The sequence below is a fragment of the Alligator mississippiensis genome, chromosome 1 (genome assembly GCF_030867095.1).
Source record: "Alligator mississippiensis isolate rAllMis1 chromosome 1, rAllMis1, whole genome shotgun sequence".
Lineage (NCBI taxonomy): Eukaryota > Metazoa > Chordata > Crocodylia > Alligatoridae > Alligator > Alligator mississippiensis.
Genome location: NC_081824.1, coordinates 477,410,722 through 477,427,806, shown reverse-complemented (window position 1 = coordinate 477,427,806; position 17,085 = coordinate 477,410,722). Strand labels below are relative to the sequence as shown.

Here is a 17,085-nt window from a genome sequence, read left to right as displayed (position 1 = left end):
GAGTTTCAGTTTACATGTAGGACTGAATTCCCAGTGTCACTACAAGGGGCTAGAAGGGAAGTTTGGAGACATAGGATTAATTGTCCCTATGTCCTGATGTTTAGTGGTGTCTAGAATTCAGTGCTCCTGACAGAAGACTTCTTACATCAAGACGTGGCAGACGAGAGTCAGGGTCACCATTTAGATCTCCCTGCATCGACCACTGGACATTCGACCTAATCTAGAGGGCTTCGAGCAGTCACACCTTCTTTCAATAGTTCAACAATCCTCACAGCTGCTCATGCTACATCTTCAGCGTTTGCAATCCCAGGCACTTGCTCTCATAATAATGTCCCACACTTGATGCATAGTGTGTACCAGCCACCCACTGGTCACATGAGTTCCACCTACCCAAACTACCAGATCTTCCACTTTCCTCTCTCTTCATGGGCCACCTTCCCACTATTAATCAAGAAAACACCTTCAGACCGTCGTATGCGCTCTGTATCAGCTCTACACAACATTGGTTTGTACCTACTCTCCCACTCTATGCCACAAAACACACGACAGATACAGCACATTACACGGATCTTGTTTCCTTGCTTAACGTGAGGCTGAGACACACTCCCACCTCCATACTATCAGATACCCATCATGGACCTTGCCTTGTACAAACACCAACCTCAGACACAAGCCAGCCTCAGCTAAAGTGCTCTAAGCACGGGCTGCTCTCCTTATACCACCTTAGTGAGACACAAATATCACAGGAACTGGTTTTTCTCTTCAGCAGACTGAAAGGCAGAGAAGGGGAGTGCACACGTTCACTAAAGGACTCAGTAACACAATTCAGAATGGAGCCAGAGCCCAGACGCTGTATCACCACCTGAGCCAGGTTCTCTATCCCAATCCCCCTGACACCCCAGTCTACCCCTCTGCTCTACCAACAAATGGAGAGGACAGGGGACTGGGGGTTCAAGAGCCCAAATCCACCGAACTCTGCAAGCCCCTGCACTAGACTCCTTGTTTCCTTCACCACTACACCCCCATGCCCCCTCCCCGAGTGACCTCCTACCACACCACCACACCCCCACCACTGCCCTCCCCGCACTCCCACTCTCGAGCCCATGTCAGTAAGGGAGAGGGTTTTGGGGAGCGGGGAACGGGAGCGGAGCAGCACTGGCAGCATCCTCCGTTCCTCTGCCCTGTGTGGGGAGGCGGAAAGGGGCAGCAAAGCCACCGATTGCTGCAGCCTCGTGGAGATTTCCAAGTGCTCCAGCCAGGGGCCACTGCAGGTGCCGTGCAATGTCCTGCGGTGGTTCCCTTTTTGAAACAGCCCCAAGCCAGCTATGCCTGGAGACATTTCAAATGTCATGTCTGCCTGTACCTTAAGACTGAGATGCACTGTGTCATGCGTGACTTGATCTGAGTGCTCTCCACCTCGTGCATGTGCTTATATTTTAGCTATGGAATATCAAACCGATCCAGAAGATGTTCCATACTTCAGGAGCTATTTTCTCTGATAACGGGGAGGAGCATTTTAGCAGCATACAAGTTTTACGCTATGTCCACTAAATTGCCCACAGCTTACCCTGTAAGAGCACGTGTCAAAGTGCACACGTTCTTGATCAAGGATTGGTAGTCGGGGTGCCCCAGGGGACCTTTCAAGGGTGCCACAGAGGATGTCTCCAGATCACAGCTGGTAGTCATCTCTAGCAGCAGTCCTCTGGGCAGCAGGCACCAAAGAGGTGTTACTTTTAACCTGTGATGTTGGTGTGCAACAAATGGCAATGAGTTGTGATGCAAAGAAGCACCCCATTTTTGTAGCTATGGAAACGAATGACAAAAGTCTCTGTGAATAAAGACAGCATCCTTTGCAACTGCCTCCTCAGCAATCATCAAACTCAGCACTTTGCATTCAAAATGGGGCCTCAACCCTCCGCCTCAGGATGTCTCCAAATACAACTGGTTTCTGATCAAACAGGACGGTCGTGGGGGACGGCCAAATTCTGACGGCTTCTCAAAGTCTGGAACAACTTCCGATCTGGATGGGTAAAGACAGCCCCGCCGGTACTAGCTCAATTTGCCGTTTGGTTGTGATGTTGAAAGAGTAATTGGTTTTCTTACCAGTTAGGCTACAAATGGACATGGTTAGTTTGGAAAGGGTTCTTCAAAAGGGAGGATAACATCTAGGATTTTGAAATGGAGGCGGTCCCGGAGTGGGCAGACAGGGGTACAACTACTCATTTTTGACCCCGGGGCATAGAAGGGAGGGTGGGTTGTGCGTGGGGGAGACCGAGCGGTGGATGGTCTTACCCGCTCCTGGCCTGCCTGCTGCAGCCGCAGCTGCTGCCTCCACACAGCGTCCCAGGCCCTTGACTGTGCTGTGGCAAACATCTGCTGCCCTGTCTGGCTGCCTGCTTCGGGCCTCGGCTCCCGCGTGCGGCAGTGCTCGAGGCAGGATGGCAGAGGGATGCATCTCCATCCTTGTCCCTCCTCCTGAGATGCCCTGTTGAGGAGTTCAAAACCTAGTTAATTGGAAATTATTACTTCTACTGGTGTAAGGAGCCAAGGTGCTTAGGTGCTAAGCACATCTACACCGTTCAAAATAAAACCAAAATAAATCAGAGAGAAAAAAAGAGAAAATTCAAAATGCAATTGTTCCATTTTTTTGCACGCATAAAGCGTGGCCCGATGAGCGTCCCGATGACCGTGCACAAACTGCGGAAAGGGGAAGCATTGCTCCCCCTTTCATGCAGTTTGTGGCACCTCAAAACCATTTCAGGCCCCACAGACCACACGTGGTGCACATGCACTCATTTGCCGTGCTGCACGTTTACAGCGTGGTGCCGAAGTTTGACGCTGGGAGATCCTGGTGACAAAAAAGAAAAGAAACAAAAGTGGCACGGTCCACGTGGCAACAGTGTGTGCTGCCAGAAACACAGCCTGGCTGGGCAGAGCTCTGCTCAATGCATGTATTACTAAAAGCAAAATGCAAAAACATTGCTATTATTTCAGTGAGTCACTATGAGCTCCTATACGTGTGCAGGGAGCCTGCTTTATCCTTTATCCTTACTTTAAGTTCACAAGCATGCCATCATGGAGACATGGACCATGAGCACCCTGGCACAGAGCCATACCTCTTCACAAAAAAAGGAAGCATGAAGGCAAGAAGAAAAGTGTTATGATATTAAGTAGGAAGTTTTAGGAGTCCGTTTGCATCAACTTGTTTAGAAACTGGAAACTGAAATCCAGGAGAGGCTGACAGAGCGGGTCCAGCCCCTGCACCAGGCAGGACAAGACACCGGGGCTCAAGCCACCGCGGCAAGGTGACCGTCCCGTCTGCTCCTGAAGATTTCCAGGGGAGGTGACTGCACCCCGCAGGGTCACAGTCAGGGCGGCCAGGATCTGGAACCAGCTGCCAAGGGGAGCGGTGCTGGCTCCTACCTCGGGGGTCTTTCCAAGGAGCCTGGATAACAACTAGCTGGGTCAGATGAGCTTCAGCTTACCAGGGCTCATATGAGCCCAGTATTCATTCCTGCCCAGGGCAGGGGGTCAGACTCGATGATCTGCTCTATGAACCACCACTGCGGGGAGTTGATTCCAGTCTGGACACCCAATTAAATGCATAGAAATACATTTTTAAAATAGATTAAAGCAGGAAACTTGTAAGAGAAACAGTGCATCGATGGGACTACTAAGGCATTAAAGGACAAGAAGACCCCAAGGAAGATCCTTCAAGGCTATCATCCAACACAAAACACTTTAATAATCAGGTTTTGGTTATGTAAATCCCCCAGAGTCAATGGACGGCAACCAATGAGACTGGAAGCAGAATTTCGGGGTAGGTTCAATTACCAAAAAAGCCAACAGAAAACCTGGTATCGCTGGGTTGAGCGCTTGGCCCTTTTCCTCAGCGCTCAACCAGGGCAAAGTTAGCAGCAATAGCATCTTCTCCTTCCCTAGAGTAAAGAGGGGAATGGAAGTGAAGTAAGGCTTCGTTGCGTGTCTGCGGGCCTCGGGGCTCGGTCTTTCTGCACGAGCTCTCTCCGAATCCTGCGTGGAGTATATTGCCTTTTCTGGCCCTGCTCCAGCGCTCACTGCACCGCTATGCACAGAGACCTGGCTGGGCCGTCTCCTTTCCAGAGCAGCTCCCTGCCCTTCCCCTCCCCTCCCCTCAGCACTGCATTCTTCAATTCACACCTGAATCTCTCAAATTAGGCAAGGCAAAAAGAGTATGTGACAGTGAGAATTGGCATCTCTATTTGATTTACCTTCCTCTCTTTCCAAAGGATCCCATATTTTTCTCCCGGGATAAAAGACTGTCCAGTCTTCTGTAGCTGTATGAAAGAAATATTGAAGAGCAAGTTGAAACCACAACCAGTCATTCCCAGTTACTTGATGTCTGGAGCGAGGGACAGCATCATGGCCGGGGGGCAGGGTACTGCAGTTTGGGGTGAGGGGCACTGGCAGGCTGGGGTCAGTGGGTTGGGGGTGAGGGGCAGCAGCAGGGCTGGCGGGGGCTGTGGCTCGGCACTGAGGGACAACAGCATGGGCAGGGACAGGGCACTGGCATGTCTCTGCCCCCCACTGTCATATCCCCCGTCCCCCCTCCGCCATGTGACAGGTGTCCTGCATTTTGGACCTGGAAATATGGAAACCCTAAAGCAACCATCCTCATCCTCACTGCCTGCTCCGCTGCACCCCTCACCTTGCCTGCCCAGCCAAATAGCATCGCTCCAAGCACTCCCCCCGCCTCCCCATGTCAGGCCAGCACACCTCGTCTTCAGCCCTTGGCTTGTACTGAAGCAGACTGAAGTCATGTTTAGGAAAGAAACGAAAGCATAAAAGTGACAATTCCCCCAGCCACAAGTCACCCACCCCTACGACCCCCCAAGTGTGGGTGCAAACACCCCCTCATTTGCCCACACTTACCCTTGCGGTCAGGGTGACACCAAGGACACAGGTGTGACCTGACTCCAAGCAGTGTTGGCTCGGGAGCAGTCAGAGGTGACTATACTTGTAGAACAACGAAGGAAAAATTGCAAGTATAGCCCGGGTCAGACTGATCACCTGAACTACCCTCTCCGTGAACACGAATCTCTTAGTTCACACTGAAGCCGCAGAGCACCTGAAAAGGACTGAAGGAAGGGGACTTAGTCCTATCACTGCTGAAGCCAGCCTATTGAATTGTATTGCTGAGCCCATTTCATTGAACCGTACTACTGAGGCCAACCCATTAAATCGTACTACTGAGGAATGAAACCATAGTTTGGTATTTGGCTTCTCGGAATTCTAGGATTGTAAGTATATTATGAAAAATAATAGTATTGATTCAAATTTAACTTTTAGTTGCAATTGTAGTTGTTTTTGTAACACTAATTCTTATAGTACTGTTTAGGAAGGAAGTGCATTCGGAGCATTGTTTCTGATATATGTAATTATTCTGTTTTTAATGTTTGTGGTGTTTCTTAAAGCTAAGCAGTGTTATATACGTAGCAAAGAGTTTTAAAATAAAATTGTGTTGTATAAATTAAGTGTGTAATCATTGTGAAATCGTGCAATCAGTTAACTACTCCCCCAGCCAGTGCATCAAAACGAATCAGTAAATTGTGAGGGATTTTCTCTATTCCATAACCCACTAGAGACATGGCGTCACGAACAGGATGCGCTGGTTGCCCATTTCAAAATGGGATGAATGTGTTGCAGCATTGCACGTTCCACAATGATAATGAGGGAACTTGGAAGGTAAATATAAGGGATCTTAATAATGAGGATGAAACAATCACGTATAGTTTTATGTTTACACAAGAAAGTTTAAGATGCTGTCTGGGAGGAATTCAGAAATCATATGGTCCACTAGATTGGAGTTTAGAAAATAAAGAAGTACAGCCAGAAGTAAAGGTGTGTAGGAAGAAAGAAAGTAGAAAAGAAGAGGGAGGTTTTCGAGAGATAATGCGAAAGGTGTTAGGGAAAGGAGTTTACGATCAGTTAAAATTGCCACAAGCAAGGGAGGTAATGTGTTTAAAAGCAGGAGAGATACTAAGAGAGTTAGAAGTAAGTTGCAAACAAGCAGCAGGAGGTCCTTTGAAAAAACCTAATTACCCGTCCCTCTTAGGAGAGGCAGCTCGGGGAATCATTCACTTATTGCATGAGGTAGAAAATTTAGCAGCTGAGAATAATGTTTTAAAATTGGTTATGAACCAGAGCAAAGTGAATGAAACAGAGGAGCATGGAGAGAAACCAAGTAAAATATCTGTGCAACCTACTGCACCCTCTCCAATTACTCCATCCACTCCACCCCCATATGCAGAAGTTACAGTAGAATTGGAAGAATTAAAAGCTGACTATGAGGTAGGAGAAGTAGCTAAAGGTAGAGCAGAGCCAATACTGGAGGCATGTCCTATAGTAACTACTAGTTGGAAACAACAAGGCACAAATCCTGCGATTAGGCAGAATATCTATAGAGAAAGGAACAGGGAGGAAATAGAGGATTTGGCTAGGACAACAGCACGACGTACTAATGAAAATTGCTGTGTGTGGGTAGGAAGGATTATAGAGGAAGAAAACGGAATAGGGACCCAATTAAGGTCAGAGGAGGCCCTTCCACTAATAAGAAATTTGGGATGGAGTAAGGGGGCAATTCTCACAAATACCATGAATATAATCCCGGGAGGCATGTATCCCATAACTTTAGCTGGATTAATTGCCACTGGGGTGAAAAATCATTTGGGAGCTCTAAGCTTTCCCCAAAATTTAGAAGGGGGCATGAATAGCATCAGGTACATAATATGGGGAATTAGTTTTGCCCATTGGACAGCACCCCCAAACACCCTATCGGCAGTACAACAGAGATTAAGGGATGATTGTTTGTTTATCAGCACTCCTGAACAAGTAATTTGCAACAGGATGTCGTTAGAGGTAGCAGCAAATGTTCTGAAAACTCCAGGAGTAAAAGCCTGGCTACTGCCGCTGGTGGGGCAGACACCCTGGGAAGTAGCTGATCAAATAGGAACCATAGTGCAGGAGGAAGAAATGAAGAAAAAGCCCAAAGTATATGTAACAGGAAAGGGTCCAAACAAACCTACCCCAACCAAAGAGGATAAGGCTATGTTTGGATTCTTGCTCAGTAAAGGGTTTGAAAGGGAAGAATTAAGAAAGAATACGCTGAAGGAAAACAAGCAGTTAGCCATAAGCCATGGATGGAAACCTTGGAAAGATTGGACTGCTGAGAAACAAAGCAACCCAAAAAACGGGTCATGGGGGGAGAGCCAGTAAAATTCTGTCCCTCCCCCGAGACAGCTGAAATGATGCCAGAACAACAAGAATTGAATGGAGAGTCTCGCCCTTATGTAACCTTAGAATGCGTGAATCCCAAAGATTTAAGATTAGAGAGAGCAACTTTCCTAATGGATACAGGGGCACAAGTTAGTATGATCAGGAAGGCAGACTCACATTTACTTATTCCAAAAAATAAAGAAATTACCATTGTGGGAGTGAATGGGAAATATACTAAACATCAAGTTGAAACTATAATCCTAACAGGGGGAAAAGAAATAGAAGTATTAATTGGCTCAAAGAATATATTAGGCATGAATAGCATAAGGCATGATCCTTATCTAAAAGAATCATTAAAGGAGATGTTGCCAATTGAGGTCTCAGAGGAGGAACTCCACAAGCCTAAGTTAAAGAGTAAAATTTCACCCATGCCAAAAAAGGTGCGTGCTTACCAAATTAAGGACTCATTATCAGGCCCAACTCAAGTATTAATAAAAGAGCTAATAGATGAAGGAGCCATAGAATTAACCACCCCAGGCAAATATGTTAGTCCTGCATGGACTATAGACAAGGGCCATGGGAAAGTCAGATTAGTAGTAGATTATCGAGAAGTCAATTTAAGAATAGAGGATGTGAGTATTATGCAAAATCACACTGCACAAGAAATATTGTATTCCATTAGAAATTTAAAAGAACACCCATGGGGAGCAAGTATTGATTTGAAGAATATGTTTTTCTCAATCCCCATAAATGACAAAGAAGGTTTGTTAAACATGAACCTTAATGGAAACACATGCCGATGGAAGGTATGTCCACAGGGGTATAAAAATTCACCAGCTATAGCTGATAGTTGTATAGGCAAAACCCTTATCAAATTTCAGGCAAACACAAATTATATAGCTGAAGGAATAAAGATCTGGCAATATGTAGATGATATACTAATAACTGGACCCACTGAGAAACAGGTTAATGAAACTCTAAAGCTGTTAATTAAACATTTCACTCAGGAAGGTTGGAAGGTAAATTCAGATAAAACAAAATGTGCAGCTACAAGTTTCACCTTCTTGGGGAGAAAAATGAATGAAAAGGAAATAACCCCAGAAGATAAATGGGTAACAGCTTTCAAGAAAGCAATAGAAAAACCTCCAAAGACTGTAACTGAAATGCAAGCAGTATTAGGAATTATTAATTGGTTAAGAGACTGGATTGAAAATGCCACAGTACAAACCAAGCTAATCAGGGCAGCAATTAAAAGTAAGCACTGGTCAGCAGCAGCTCAAGGCCAAGTAGAAAGAATAGGAGCAGATTTAAGTTCAAAACAATTAACTTTACATCGAATACATAATCAGTTACCAGTGGAATTATACATCAGGACAGGTATAGATTGGCTAAGTGGAAAGGCAGTCCAAGGAAGTAACGTGATAGACTTATGGAGTCTCACACTTAAAGGATCTGAAGCTAGGTATGGAACTTCAGGTAAAGTATTACTTGGGTTACACCACTGCTATAAAAGGTACAGCCGAGAGTTAACAGAGAATGCAAAGATCCACCATCCTGCAGGGGCAGAGCTTGGAAATCTTAATGCTCCGCCTGTTGATTTTGAAGGAAATCAGAACACTTGGGTAAAGTTACCTCTAGCCTGATGCAAAACTGGGGAAAGAATTGGCAAGGGCGAAGAATCCCAAATGACAGCCAACAAATAATGCCACAATGGACACATGATGGAGGCATGTTTATGGAAGGATGGGGATTCAGTGATGGTTCAACCAAAAATGGGGATAAATTTGGTTGGAAGTGTACCAAGTGTCAGGTAACTCACCTAACCAATAACATTAATAATTGCAATGCCCAATTATTAGAATTGAAGGGGATGCAAGCATTAATACAACATTGTATGTTGAATCATGGTTCAGACATCTGGGAGTTGGTAACAGATAGTAAGTACATTTGGCAAGTGCTAACAAAGGGAGCTAAGCCAGCAGTACATTTAGAAATTTGGGAAAATATCTTGAAGGTGTTAACTACACATAGAATCCCAACATTTGTTACCCACACCAAAAGTCATACAAGAAATACTAACCAACATCATGCAGCTTTGGATAAAGAAGTACAACATTTTAGCATAGAAAAGAACCAAGAAGCTGAATTAGAACCATACCTTACATGGTTACATGAATACAGTGGGCACTGGAACCAAGTACGGGAAAACCGAATTTTAGAAGTTAATGGACGGGGGCCAATAAATGCCTGTAATCTAAGGAAAAGAATTAGACAACAGTGTGAAGTATGTAACCAGTTCAAAATTTCACCCCAAAATCAGTATGCGTATAATTATCTTAAAAGTGACTATTTCAACCCAGGTGAAACATGGCAAGTGGATCTAATGGGGCCTTTAACAGATGCAAAAAGGTTCCCAAGTGGACTGGTAGTAGTGGATATGGGAACAAGAATGATTAATTGTGTTCCACTAAAACATACCACAGCTAATGATGTTGTAAAAGCATTAGAAAAAATTGGTGGTTCATGGAAGATCCCAAAACAAATTGCTACAGATGGTGATCTTCCATTTCAAAGTAAAGGATTTATTGAATGGTGCCGAAATAACAATATAGAACACCATGTGCACACTCCTTATCATCCACAATCTAATGGGGTTGTGGAGAGACACTGGTATTTTGAAGACACAATTGAAAACAAATTTAAAATCAATTTCTTTAAAAAACTGGGATGCAGTATTGCATGTAACCTTAATTCAGTGCAATAATGATAAGACCATGTGGTTGAAACACGAAAAGAAAGAGTTTCCAGTGTGGACATATAAGTATAAGAAAGGTGATAAAGTGTGGATACACCTACCCAAAGAAGAAAAAGTAACAAAAGGTGGAATTGAACAATTGGGGAAACGTCCCAACACTTATTTTTGTTTAACTGAGGAAAATCAAACAATATTAGTACACCAAAGTTGGCTAACCTCACGAAGCTAGGCCTCACAAGGACCTAAGCAATCATTTAATTTTGTTACAGGTGTCAAGGATTGAAGTGGCAACAGTGGGAGATCAAGGATGAAAATGATCCCAGAGATGAAAACTGGATGTGGCTAACCAATGCAACATTATGCAGACCAGTGCATAGACCACCCAACGTGATTCTGGGATATAATGCTGATGTATGGAATCTCACAATACCAGGTTATTCCCTTAAATGTCATATTCCTTGGGAAGGACCACGGAACCCCTCCAAATTATTAAATTCTCGTGATATAATTAATGGACCATATCCATATGGCATTAAATTAACAGAAGCAGGGATAAATGAAACTGAGTACTATCCAACACCATGGGGTTTTGTGAGAACACACCCAAAAAAAGGTGTATTTGGGGTAAAATTAACTATTATACCAGTAGGGTTATTTGAAAATGCTCCAGTAGACCCCTATGGTATCATCCAATGTAAGTGGAATAAACTTTTCTGGAAACCTAACACTGTCCAGAACAGTGGCCGGCTTACCACTAGCACTTGGTGTCGGACTATAGTACATACTAGAAAAGGGATATTACCTTATCTCTTAATTATAAGGGATCCACCGCACCAAGAACAAAGCGCAATAGCCTGGCATTTAAAATCTCCTGAATATTCCCGCACTGCCACGCGCATTACATATAACATTAACTGCACGCAACCACAAAGAAAGCGCAGGTCAGTCTGGACAGACTGGGCACAGCAAAATCAAGATAAAGAATGGGAAGAAACAGTAAAACCTGAATTCATGTCACTTTTGGGATTTGCCACTACACATGTGACCATTACAAAAAACATTACACAAAGAATGCAAAATTTCATAACATTAATTGAACAACATGAAAATATCACTAATTCTAACATAAGGAAAATCCAAGCTAGATTACAGTTCATCACCTGTACACAATTTCATGAATCCAGCACCTTTGAACAACTTATTGTAACAAATTTAAAGAAAAAATTCACAGATGCTGGACATACACCTTATGTAGAATGTCATAGTTAAATAGCATAATTATTTAGTCACGAAAATCAGGGAAGTGTACAATGGCTTTGTTCAGTGAACCCACTAATGGGTTGGACAGTACGTACCCGCATTGGAGGAAAACATACAGGTACATTACCCACCATGCGGTGTACCAAGCATAATTGCACACAAGTAAACACCAACCAAGTAAAATTCAATGATAAATGTTCTGAATTGGAAGCATGGAATCAAACCCATATTGTGCAATGTGCTGATTGCAAATGTAAAATCTACACTAAAACTGTTCAAGTAAACATATTAAACTATGATTATGCTTTTGACTTAACCCCCCAAGATGAAGCAACGCAGTATTATGAAAGAGCAGAAATGGGATATGATATTCCTCAACTCCAGCCCTGTAAGCAAGAGGGTCAGTTCTGGAGAGATACAGGGGAAATAATGGAAATAAAATATAATATCCCTCAAGACTCACCCTGTGAGCCTGGAGCTCAGTTATGGAGAGACACATTTGCAAGGAAATGTGTGTGCATAATAGAGCCAAAAATTAATCTACACTCCAATATGGAGGTAGTACTTTGGTCCAAAACAGGTATCCCATGGATCGCTGCAGATCATTGGAGCACGACTGAGGAGAATAAGGTGCATTCCCAACTATCTGCGTGGGACATTGACTTGCAGGAATTAAATTTGACTCATATATCGTTTAACTTGGAAACTGGACAATTAGTGATGTTGTCAAAGGACTATGGAGAACACATTACTTACCTGAAATTACTCAACGCCAGCAAGATCCTCAATGCACCATCTGCTTCGGTGTTAGAAGGACTAGCCACGATTGGAAATGCAGTGGGGAATGGTGTTAAATCTACTATACATGAAATAGGATCGATAGGACAACAAGTATGGAACACTATAAAGACTGTATTTTTGGGAAAATGGGTGATATATGTTATAACAAGCATCATAGGATTGTTTGGGTTAATCATTTTTGGAAAATTAATTTTGTGTATGTTGTCATGGAATCATCATAATAAGTTTGTAAGGCTTAGTAATGAAATATAATTGTAATCAAACTGCCTAATGGGCACGGGGGGATGTCATATTGAATGAAATAGTTTGAATGTTTGTAAAGGTTCCCCATTAGCCAGTTTCAGGAAGAAGATAAGATTTGTCTCCTTATCTAGTTGTTTGTTTTGGGGACTACGTGCAAAAGGTCCTGACTTTGCTTCAAGTCTTAATTTAAATTTAATCTTTTAGAAATCTTTTACAAAGAGAGCAAATATCCTGAATTCCAAGAGATCAAACCCTGAGGCCTTTTGACCAGGTTGGTAAGAAAAGGGCATTTGCAGTGATATGGAAGTTTCCCAAAGGTAATTTAAAATGTTCAACGAAGGTAAAAGAATCTGTTGAGTAAGATCCGAGCCCAAATTTGGGAGCAGTGATATATTGAGTAGGAGGAGCCCACTGACGGCAGCTCGCTCAATAAAAACCGTAACTTACTGTCCCAAGTTGGAGGTGACTATACTTGTAGAACAACGAAGGAAAAATCGCAAGTATAGCCCGGGTCAGACTGATCACCTGAACCACCCTCTCCGTGAACACAAATCTCCTAGTTCACGCGGAAGCCGCGGAGCACCTGAAAAGGACTGAAGGAAGGGGACTTAGTCCTATCACTGCTGAAGCCAGCCTATTGAATTGTATTGCTGAGCCCATTTCATTGAACCGTACTACTGAGGCCAACCCATTAAATCGTACTACTGAGGAATGAAACCATAGTTTGGTATTTGGCTTCTCGGAATTCTAGGATTGTAAGTATAATATGAAAAATAATAGTATTGATTCAAATTTAACTTTTAGTTGCAATTGTAGTTGTTTTTGTAACACTAATTCTTATAGTATTGTTTGGGAAGGAAGTGCATTCGGAGCATTGTTTCTGATATATGTAATTATTGTGTTTTTAATGTTTGTGGTGTTTCTTAAAGCTAAGCAGTGTTATATACGTAGCAAAGAGTTTTAAAATAAAATTCTGTTGTATAAATTAAGTGTGTAATCATTGTGAAATCGTGCAATCAGTTAACTACTCCCCCAGCCAGTGCATCAAAACGAATCAGTAAATTGTGTGGGATTTTCTCTATTCCATAACCCACTAGAGACATCCTGGAATGCCTCCCTAACACCAGCAGGATAATGTCTCCCTGACACTTGTAAGATAGCAAGAAGTTCAGAAAAAGGTCTCATTAGAATGCTAAAAATCACACCCCTGGGCAGAGCAAAAGTATGTTAATGAAACATATATGTATGTAAATGAAATACATGGCTAAACCATAGGTATAGAGACGTGCTCAGTAGAGAACGTCTTATGTCAGTGGCTTGTAACCAATCACTGAGCGATAGACTTGCAAACATATGTATAAAAGGTACCCAAAGGTAGAAACTGGTGGTGCTTGCTTTGCAAAAGATTGCCAAGCACCCCTCTCTGCGCTGACTTGAAACAATAAAGATTAAGTTGGATCCTCCACCCCTGTGTGTTTATTGGCAAAAGCGCACCGGGCACGAACTCACACTGTCCTTTGGAGACAACACTGGCAGCGCCCAAGATCCCCCCAAACACCCCGAGATCGGTGCCACCCTGGTCTTACCGCCTCCACCAGCACCTCCCTGCCCCCGGGCACACGGGCTCTGCCCAGGGCAGGACCTGACCTGCAACTAAAGCAAGAGAGAGGAAGAAAAGCAAAGCCCCGCACGAGAGGAGCTGGACCCCTGTCGCGGGACCCCCAGCCCGAGGCTGCCCCATCGGCCCCCGCCTGGCCCGGTGGTCGGGGGGCGGGATGCAGACTTGGGTGTGCACGGGGAGCAGGGGGCGTTTGCACCGGTGGTGGTGGTGGGGGGGAGTGTCGTTGCAGCACCCCTTCCCGCCGGAGTGCCCGGGCCCGGGGAGGGCCGGGGCTGCAGCCCTGCTACCCCCACCCCCACCCCTATGGGGCTGAGCTGGGGCCGGCTCCCCTCTGCTCTTCCCGGGACCCCTGGGGGCTCCGGACCTTCCCCCCGCCGCCAGCCCAGCCTGCCCCATGGCCGGGCGGGATCATGTGCGTATGTGCGTGTTTGTGTTTGCACGCACAAGTGTGAGCTTGCATGTTCCTGTGCGTGCATGCGTTTGTGCTTGCATGTCCTTGTCTGTCCATGCATGTGTTTGTGCATGCACACACGAGTGTGTGTCTGCATTCGCGTGTATGCATCTGTCTGCGTACACGCGTGTACATGTCTCCATGCATGCATGTGTGCAGGCACATGTCTCCATGCATGCACGTGTGTGTGCAGGTGTGTCTCTGTGCAGGCATGTATGTGCATGCATGTGTCCAGGTGCACATGTGCATGTTTGCATGCACACACATGCATGTGTCTGTGCATGCATGCGTCTGCATGCATGAGTTTGTGCTTATGTGTGTCTGCTTGCATACATCTGTGTGAATGCATACGCGAGCATGTGTGCATGTGTTTCTGCATGCACATGTGAGCCTGCATGTCCCTGTGTGCCTACATTTATGTGTGTGCATGCCTGCATGCACATGTGCATGCCTGCATGCATGTGTCTGTGTGCATTCATGTGTGTGCATGTGTGCATGTGCACCTGTGCATGCTTATGTGTGCATGCACAAGTCTGCATGCATGAGTGTGCTTGTAGGTTTCTGTATGCATGTGTGTGCATGTGTATGTATCTATGTGCGTGCATGTGTCTGCGCACATCTGTGTGCATGTTTGTGCATGCGTGTGTTCTTGCATGTCTGTGTGTATATGCATGTCTGTGTGCATGTATCCGTGTACATGTGTGTGTTCCTGCATGTGCCTGTGCGTGCATGTGTGTATGTGCATGTCTGTGTCAATTCATATGTACCTCTGTGTGCCTGTTCATGAGTCTGCATGTGTACATATCTGTGTTCATGTGTGTGCCTGCATGCATGTGTGCATGCATATGTGCATGTGTGTGTGCATGTGTGTATGTGTGTGCACCTGTGTTTGTGCGTGTGCTCCTCTCTGCATGTGTACATGCCTGTCTGTGCATGTGTGTCTGTGTTCATAGCAGGGAGAGTGTATTTGTCTGTGTGTCCATGTGCAGAGAGTGAGTGTGTAGAGTGCATGCCTGCCTGCATGTGTCTATCCACGTGTGTGTGTGTGCATGCATCTGTGTTCATGGCATGGAGAGTGTGTTAATGTGTCCACGTGCAGAGCAAGTGAATAGAGTGCACACCCATCTCTCTCTGTGTGCATGTGTCTGTGCGTGCGTGTGCCTGCATGTATGTGTGTGTGTTCATGGCAGGGAGAATATGCTTGTGCCTGCGTGCCCATCCCCATGCCTCAGCCCAGTCTGTCTGTCCACTGCAATCTCAGGGGTGTCCCTCCTGCCAGTACTGTGAAGCCCCACTCCTACCCCTTCAGAATAAAACCCACCACGAGCCACTTTTCCTTTATTATATTTTAATATAATCTTCTTGGGTGGAAGCAAAACAAGGCTCAAGCCATTCTCCAGACTGGGGGCAGGGAACCCAGCAATGGGACAAGGACAGCCCTCACTCCTGCCTAAAACAGACCATTCCAGTACAACCCCCTCCCTCCCATTCATATAAATTAAGTCTCTCTCTCCTGGGAAAGCAGCAGGTGTAGAAGAACAGCTCTAAAAATATAACATGTCTTGCATTAGCCCCCAAAACACATCTTCAAAGTTCAACCACAACCATGCCTGCGGCCCTGCCCCCTCTACACGGAGTCCTCTGGGTGTGGGTGCACGTGAAGCTGTGCAGGCAGGTCTCTGAGAGGGGAGGGGCAGGTCCTCGAGGAGCCTCCCCACAGCAAGGTCGCTCCTGGGGCCAGTTAATGCTGACCTGGACCGAGGCCTCCAGCACGTCCCGCTTGCAGTCGAAGTCGCCGTTGATGTGGCTGATGGACTGCTCCTCCACCACCCAGAGCTGGCAGCTGGTCTGCGGGATCAGTCGTGCATCATGGCTCACGTTGATCACCGCTGTGAACAGGAGACAGGAGGCAAAGCATGAGCGGGGTGGGAGGCAAAGCAGAGGCCATTTCCATACTGAAGGAGAATGGAAAGACCCCACGTTTTCCCCATCAGCCACTGCCAGGACAGGGCTGGGCAGTGAAGGGCACGACTGGGACCCAACGGGGACCCTGGCAGGAGGGCACTGCTTGTAGTATACAAACCCTCCCGTGGAACCCACGGGCCCACCCCCAGCCAAGTAACCCTTCCGCTTCCCTGCAGCCCCTTGACGGGAACCCCATCCATGCCAGCCGGGATCTGACCCATGCACCTGTTACTACCTTCCTCTGCCTGACAGATGGGACCCATGAGGCCACCCCAGCCCAGTATCGCCATCCACCCTTCAATCCGATCCATGGGCCCAGTATTCCCCCAACCCCGGCCTCCTCTGACCAGGGCAGTGGACACCTCCCACAGCGCTGCTTCCACTCACCTCCATGTACGTGCTGGCAGCATCACCCAAGGGATCGATTGACTCAATGCACAGATGATTTGTGGGTTCATTCTGGGGAAGTGACAGATCCCCAAAAGAAGCCAGGAGTCCTGAGCCACAGAGCCTTCCTCCCACCCCTTCCCTCCTTCCCTCAGCTAGAAACAGGACCCAGGAGTCCTCCCAAACCATGCCCCTCACTAGGGCATGCTGGACAGCACTCCTTTCGAAGAGCCAGAGCAGGGCACAACCTGCAAGTCCTGGTCCTCACGCCTGCTCTGCTCTAACGCGCTTCCTTCCCAGAGCAGCGAACCCGACACAGCCCCGTTCCCATCCCCTGGGTCCATCAGC

At 45.9% G+C, this 17,085-nt stretch overlaps 1 long non-coding RNA gene across 1 annotated transcript; it reads right to left on the bottom strand.

The window, feature by feature from the left end:
* Nucleotides 1-2,352: 2,352 nt before the first annotated feature.
* LOC132250321 (uncharacterized) lies at nucleotides 2,353-4,976 on the bottom strand. Its single transcript, XR_009461998.1, has 3 exons — nucleotides 4,912-4,976; nucleotides 4,251-4,316; nucleotides 2,353-2,485 (listed from the first exon to the last, which is right to left on the bottom strand). It is a non-coding gene; the product is annotated as an uncharacterized LOC132250321 (long non-coding RNA).
* Nucleotides 4,977-17,085: the final 12,109 nt, after the last annotated feature.